The sequence below is a fragment of the Nicotiana tabacum genome, chromosome 8, assembly GCF_000715075.1.
Source record: "Nicotiana tabacum cultivar K326 chromosome 8, ASM71507v2, whole genome shotgun sequence".
Classification (NCBI taxonomy): Eukaryota; Viridiplantae; Streptophyta; class Magnoliopsida; order Solanales; family Solanaceae; genus Nicotiana; species Nicotiana tabacum.
Genome location: NC_134087.1, coordinates 70,780,481 through 70,788,649, shown reverse-complemented (window position 1 = coordinate 70,788,649; position 8,169 = coordinate 70,780,481). Strand labels below are relative to the sequence as shown.

The following is an 8,169-nucleotide window of genomic DNA, read 5'->3' as shown; positions in this document are numbered from 1 at the left end:
CAACAAGAGAGCTGACGTATATCGCTAATCCGTTGGTCTTAACTAACACAATATGAAAATTTATGTGAGATACATATTTCTTAAAGTCAAACTGAACCGGGCCATAACACATTTAAACAATCCAAAGATCCGACAGGGTACATACAGACACCTATTAGATTATGCGTTATACCATCATCGTCAGCTAAGTTAAACTAAATTGCTAAACACATGGTATACATCTAATCAATATAACAGCATACTACTTAACAGTCCACCTTGGTTCGAGTACGCCCCAATTTATACAAAACAAACACGATTAGAATGAGCCCAAGCAAATACGAACTAATTGAATCATTTTATCCTATTGCTACACCTTAAACACAGATATTGTGAAAGCAGGTGAACGTTTCATTTCTTTGTTTATTTCAACTAAACTTCCAATTCAAGCTTGCATCAACCCATAGTTTCAGAAGTGTGTACCTGGAAACGTTTACAATTGAAGAGAAAAGAAGTCAGCAAAGCAGCAGCCGTACAAAGGCAATAGCAAAGGCAGCAGTTCTAACAGCACCAAATACCCCAGAAATATACTTAAAGGAGGCTCGAAGTGATTTGTGAAACCCGACAGCAACTAAACAAACCAAACAGAATCAACTGAACTTGAATTTAGACCAAAACTGGACCAATAGATAGCCAATAGGTTCCAACAAATTGAAATCAGTCGAGCAGACCAATGTCAACTACTGGGACTTGACACTAAACCAGAACTCACTGAAGTAGTGTTTTGTTGCTTTCGCTATCAACTATTTTCAAAGCCTCTCTTCGATGCTATGTGAACTCTCTCTACTTCTTCCAACTCAACCCTCGCTCACTCTTTCTTCTCTTCTGTTTTTCAATCTTTTTAGCTTGTGTATCTTTGTATCCCTGTGTATTCTGTGTATCTCTCTATGTCTATTTCTGTTTTTCTTCTTTCTGATTTTTTCAGAACTATTTTTGATTTTCAGAACTCTCTATTGTTTGAACTCTCTACTGTTTTAACTCTCTACTCTTTTTTCTAACTAATGGAAAACCCCTCTATTTATCCTAGCATCAGCCCATTCAAACAGCCTGTTAAAACAACTGAACCCCCTCCCATGTTCCCCTCCTGTTTTTTCCACTCAACAATTTAAAAATAAAAAGCCCTTCCCATGAGATTCCCCTGACAGCCCCCCTCCCTTTTCTGGTTGTTAAAGTGGCCTAATCTTTTATTCAATTAGCAAAGCATGGGCAGCAGGAATATACCCTGACAACACATGCTGTCAAATTCTCCCTAATTTATTAAAGAATTACCAATTGCCATGCTTTCTGATTTCCTAAATCTAAAGTGAATAAACAGGCTGGTAATTCTCATCTTATGTGCACAAACATGGTCAGAAATTCAATATCAATCCAAACTCAGCTTTAGTTCAGTTTGAAACTAGTATGAATTCATATGCACATATATTCAGCAGACTCAAGCTAACAGGAAGCTCAGAATCAGGGAATGTCAACAAAACTGGCACCCAAACAATTTGAAGGGCACAAATAAACTACAAACAATTAATCGACGAAACTTAATTAATCGACTACGTAGTATATATAACATACGACTGACAACAAACAATCAGAACCAAACAGGCAAACATGTGATTTCAGGGGTTAAAAGGAAACTTAATTAATCGACGAAACTTATCGAATCGATTACACGGTCCGCTACATACTTGAACAAAGAACAAGAAGGTCTACTGGAGCATAAGAATGATAACGAATGGAACTTGAACTATCACTAAGCCAATCAAATAACTACAACGAAAAAAATAGAAACAGAAAGAGAAAAAATAATATTAATACCTCAGAAAATCGGAAACCAGACAGACTCGACTTGAACCTCTAACTTAAGCCTTTTTGAGGTGCAAACAGACTTTAATCGAGTGTGCTCGATTGAGAACACTCGACTAAAATCGATTGACACTCCAATTTCCCCTCTTCTGGACAAATTCAAATTTGGTCTCTTTTCAGGGCTTTTGGTTCGATTCGGAACTCGAATGGTTCCAGCATGATTCGAGTCAGGTTAACGGTGTTTTAGAGGTGAGGGAGGTCAGGGGGATAGTTGGTCTAAGTTTGGGGTGGTTTGGGTATGGCGCCGCCATCAGAGGATTTTGTGGCGGCGCTAGGGTTCTTAGTTTCGATTTGATATTCGAGAGACCCTAGGTTGATTCGAAGGAAACCGATGGTGGTTTGGGTACGAGGGCGGTCTAGGGGTCAATGGGTGTAGCTTTGGGGGTCATTGGATGAACTAGGGTTTCCTAACGATCTTCGATTTAAGATTCGAAGAATCCTGTGGTGATTCGAGGTTAGCTACTAGGATGGTTGGAACGGGGAGGTTGAGAGGATTCAAGGGTGAAAAAATGGAGGGGTTTGGCCACCATCCGCCGCCTTGGGCGATTTCCGGCGGGGCGGAGGGCGGTGGCTCGAGGTCTGGTCTTTGAAAGCTCGAGGAAGAAGAGAGGAGGCGGGGTCTGGCTTGGGGGTGCGTGGTGAGAGATGAGGGGTTATATACGGGGGGTGTGTTTTGATCCTGGCCATTGGATCAGTCAAGATCAACGGCCAAGATCCAAGAGCTAATCAAACGGTGTCGTTTGGTTTAGTGTTGGGGTCGGGGTTGGTCCGGGTAACGGGTCGGGTATGGGGTTATGGGTGAGTGATCTGGACCGTCAATCTAGTGAGATTAACGATCCAAATTGAGGGTGACAAAACGACCTCGTTTGGACGGTCGTGTGGCCAGCCTAATTGGACCGGGTAAAAGGGTATTCGGACTGGGTTGTGAGGGGTTTGGTTTGGGCCTGGTCTTATTTAATTCAAACTGGCCCAATCCGAAAACCCCTTTCTTTTTCTTCTTTAATTTCTAAAAATCCCACCTAAATTGTAAAACAAAACTACACAAATATTAAACAACTATCACACACATTAACATTTAATTAAAATAAAATCACTCAAGGACAACAAATAGAATAACAGCTGCATATTTTGTGATTTCCCTTTTAAAACCAACTTATGGTTTGATTAATTCCTAATAGTAGAACGATATCCTAAACTCACATGAGACATGCATTTTTGCATTTTCATTCAACAAAACTAAACAATCACACACAAACTACAACTAACTACCAAAAATGCCACGTAAAATCCAAAAAATTGTACAACAAAACCATTTGTTTTATTTTTTGATTTCTTTTGGAGTAATTTCCGTGAAGCAAAAATCACGTGCTCACAATGTATATACAAAATTTTTGCCGAGGCTAACGGGATCACGTGACCCCTCAACTACCAACCTAGGTCCGCCCCTGGTGTGGGGAGATGACATTCAATATTATGCAGACAAGCTTAAGCTCTTCCACACATATCTCATCTTCACTGCAAGAGTTAAAGTTTCATCTACACAGTATGGAAGACCCTTACATAAATTTTATTGGGTGCTTGACAAAGAAACTATAGTAGAACTGGTCGAACAAAATAGTGAGAGAGAGATACCATTGCCACCACCACGCAAGTTGAATCTTGCTGATTTTGACCACATTGCTCATATGACCCCTGATCCTGCTACAGAAATTGGTAACTCACTTCTACCCAACATTAGTTGATGAAACATATATGATTCTATATAATATACACATCTCATTATACTTCATTTTTTTCAAAAATATTAATATATATACCTCATTATACTTTTTTTTTTTATAAAAATATTCTCTCAAAAAACCTTATATTGGCAGATATACTAGCAGTTGTTGTCCATTGTGGCCCTCCAAAATATGCAGGTCGAGGTCCAAATAAGTGTTGCGATAGTTGTACCTTTCGTAACTTAACGATAGTATTGTTATCATTCTTGTCGATTAAGGTGCAAAGAGGTGAGTTCAACTTGGTGATTGGAAAGATTGTGATAAGGTATGTTAAGGCTAAGCCCTTCCTTCATTTTGGCATGATCTCGTAGCTACATGTGTTAATAATGAGACATAAAGAGAAGTTCGTATTCATGAATTTATTCACATTATTCTAGTCTCATAAGTTACAATATTATTCCTTATCGGGACTTCATATTCAGTTTAGTTTTGTCTTTATTCAGTCAAGAGAGAAGAGGGTCTATATATATATACAGTATTACACTATTTTCACCACCATCGAGCTATAATCGGTGGGCAGGCCCCTATTGGGCAACCTCTGATCAGATGGTAAATTATATATACCTTACCCAAACCCCGTAATTTCTATGTTTAAATCCTTACGTTATTCTCTGACTTCATTATATACGTGTACAACGTATTCAATTTCCTATATGTTGTGATGATAGGGCAAAAGCAAACAAAGACATGCTCGCAGGAGGTTGTGCATCAGACAACTTCTCAAGATCACCAAGTTCATCCACCTCTCTCATGATTCCTACCCAACAAAAAATTATTCCCATTGCAGGAATTAATTTTGGTTTGTAGGTAATAAAACCAACTATTCCGCTATGAGGGAAAGGAGTGAAAAGCTATGTGAAGTAAAAGAGGAGTTAAAGAAAAAGTCTTGTTTATTAACATTTAATAATAATGAAAGTACTTATTTTTTCTTTTTTAATTCACATTTGGTTTTAATTCAAAATTACAATTATATCCTGTCTCTATAAATTCAGTCACAAACTTCTGTAAGTGTGTAGATATCTAAATGTGTGTAGTTTACTTATAAAACCCGGATGAACATGTGATTTTCTTTTTGTTGCCAGACTGGGATTTTTTATGTCGAGGCCGAAATATCAATTTCAAGTGACTTGCAAAAGTTCTGTGTGCTTGAATGCTCGGGTTGCAAACAGAAGTTGCGAACTAAGGAAAGAAGAGATTTTGACTGCACCAAGTATAAACGAAGGACAACTTTAGTTCCTCGGTATTATCGCTTTGCCATATAATTTTGTTTGTAGAAGTAAAAATAATTTGTCACTTACTTAGTGTTGTAGCTCCATACCACACAATTAGCATAAGTGGTTGCTGATAATAAATTGTACATATTTGTTTAACAACTGAACTTCTCCCTTCTACCCCTTAACTACATAATCAAATTCCAGAAAACTTAATGTAAGAAATAAATAAAGTATATCTCTTTTGAATAATAAATTTTTGTCACCTGTAAATCAATAGTTAAAAAGAGACTCTTCCATTATAGTTGTATCTGATAAATATGACATAACAACTTCCAAGTTATTGCAAGATTTATACCTGTATCTGAATTAATACATCTTTGCAACATGTAAACCATCTTTGGTTGCAGGTGTATGTTTCAGATTGATCTTATTGATGGTAGCGGTTCAACAACTGCAATGATTTCCGGTGATGTCGCTGAAAAGATGCTCTCAATGACAGCAGAAGACATATTTGACACAACCTGTGTCAAGGTATAAACTTATACAAATTATTTATTTCTGTTACTGCACTTTATACATGTTCTTAGTCTATCATTTCTAGCGAAGTTATATGAGTCATTATTGAATCCTTTTTGCATGCAAAATATTATCTATATGTACTTTTATATTACTTTCACTCAACTTTGTTTTATCCGGCACTTTAAATCTGAAAATTGACTTTCTTCATTTTCAGAAACAACTCTTGTCCATTAACCATGTCTTGGACACATTTTCAGACAGAATCTTTCGAATTCAATTAAGAAAATCATCTTGAAAAAGTTCTGACTTTGTGCGTACAAGTCTATCAGTTTTGTCCTACGTAGAAAAGGAACATATCTTTGCACCAATAATTAGCGAGAGAAGCCAAAACAAGGTAAAGCCTCAAAGTACAGATGAGATAGAAATGGAAAACAGCAGATGTGATATCTAAATATTCAAGCGCAAGGCTGAAACTACAACCACCAACACCATCAAAAAAAGTGTAAAGGTGAGATTTTTTAAGTATTTATAGTTGAAATTGTCTTCTTTTCTCTGACTTCTGAATCAATATATTTATAATATAATGCAGTTTGATTTATTTATTTCTTTATTACAATCCGGATTGCCTTTCTTACGCGCCAATTTATGCTTTCCAACTGCAGGAAGTATTGACCTTTTATGTGATCTTTTGCTATTGTAAAACAAAACCTTTTTTGGGCTCTTATATGAATGGTACAATCTCACTCCCGCTTCGCTACAAAGGAATTTTGTCGTGGTGGTGATCGAACAGTAAGAACTAGAGAGGGCGATTGTGCTGGTTGTGAAAGTTTTTGGCCGCCTCAATGGTCCACAAATACAGGTAAAGCATGCACCATTTTTTTAAAGTCACTTCAAACTAATTTTGCTTTAACCACATGAGATTAGTTAACCTTAGTAGATATTTGCATGAATTTATACCACTATAAACTAAAGTCGTGTGCTTCTACTCTACTGAATAATCTTACTCTGTATTTTGATTCTTGGCTGGCTGAAAGCCAAGGTCAAAAATCCCCAAGTTCTTGCTTCTGTTTGCTAATATTTACTACACTGTTGGATTCCTTTCTTCTATGTTTCATCTTAACTGGTGAGTTGTTAGACCCTCTACCATTTTATTATGATTATTTGCTCAATGTGTTACTACAATTAGACTATATCATCCTAAATGATATTACTTGTAGTTTGAGACATATTTGAACTTTATTTTGAGTTGATTAATGAAATTCTGCTTAAGTCTATATTATTGATAACTATCTCTTGAAGTTAAGTTATGAACCTGCTTGTAAGTATGCTTTTATGCCTTTCCTGTGGATTGATTAATTAGGTATAGATATCTTCCTTAATGGTATAACAACTCTGCTTTGAGTACATTATAATGTGGCATGTTTAACTCTGTTCTTACTATATTATGACACTTCTAGTAATTGCCCCAATCAATTTTAACATGTCCTAATCTATTGCTAATTATTGTGATTCCTTCCTATGACACTAATCCCTACGCTTAGTCTAATCTGGATCCTCTGTTATCACTATGAATCTACTGTATAACTTGTCTTATTATCATGTGACTGAATTTATTTCCCTAAAACTTGACTAAGTTTGCTTGGGATTAAGCATGTCTACTATTTGTATATGTTCAATATATGACTATGCCCTTAAGTGGATTCCCTAATACATTCTACTTCCCCCTATTCCTTCACTATCTGATCCTTTTGAATCCTCATTCTTAGCCAGCTGAAAGCCAAGGCTATTTAGGTTCTGTCCTCTGACCTCCTAGTGTGAGCAATACTCAGGGTCCATGTGAGACCCTTGTGAACTCTGACATACTAGGACTTGGCCTCTAGTCTTTCCTTGAACTGTTTCTGATCAATCTCTCTAGTGTGAGCACTGCCTTGGGTTCTTGAAGCCCTTGGAAACTCTGATACACTAGGGATTTGGGTTCTGATATACGGGTGAATCCCTCAACAACTGGTTATGTTGTATCTATGAACATGGATTTTAGAGCTATTGTGAGTTGAAGGCCTGGCCTGCCCAGGTGTATTTGGGCCTACAGTAGGCTCCCTATAGTTATACTTACTTTGTAGTTTATTACATTAAATTCTGGTGTATAATAATTATTTTGTAATAACAATTCTGGGGTGTTAGTGAAATTGGGAAGGGTTTCTTATTTTACATTCTTTTGCAATAAAAGTTAGGTAGAAATCCTGCCTATAGGTCCAACTATATATTATTATATGTAATGTGTTAGAAATCTTGCATATAGGTCCAACAGTGTGCTATTATATGTGATGTGTTAGGAATCATGTCTATAGGTACCTTATTATATTTAATCATCTTATACGAGCAACCATGCCTATAGACTTAATGCTTGGTTCTGGTATGTTATACTTTGCTAGAAACCATGACTATAAGAAATGATGTGATCCAATGTGTGTGCAAAATGCCTGTTTACATACTGTTCTGTTCAAATTATAGAAATTATGCCTATAGGATCTAAATTTGTATCAAATTATAGAATGCACGTCTGAATCTGTTCAATCATTTATTATCTGCCCGCTTATTTATGAGTTCCAAACACTATGCTGCTGCCTCCATTAGAAACATGCCTATAGGGTTAAAACTAATGATCTGGATATGTTTCTGTGACTTGCCCCTATTTACTATCACATGAAACACCTAGATACCATGCTAGTAGGCTTAATCGTATTATGCTAAAATCAGTA

The 8,169-nt window shown here is 36.6% G+C and overlaps 1 long non-coding RNA gene across 2 annotated transcripts; it reads left to right on the top strand.

Annotated features, from left to right (window-relative positions):
* The first annotated feature begins 4,321 nt into the window (after positions 1–4,321).
* LOC107772106 (uncharacterized) lies at positions 4,322–7,616 on the top strand. 2 transcript variants are annotated; one of them, XR_012694522.1, is made up of 6 exons: positions 4,322–4,484; positions 4,760–4,917; positions 5,299–5,422; positions 5,625–5,918; positions 6,073–6,269; positions 7,177–7,616. It is a non-coding gene; the product is annotated as an uncharacterized LOC107772106 (long non-coding RNA). The 2 variants fall into 2 exon arrangements; XR_012694521.1 differs by having other exon boundaries at positions 6,073–7,616.
* Positions 7,617–8,169: the final 553 nt, after the last annotated feature.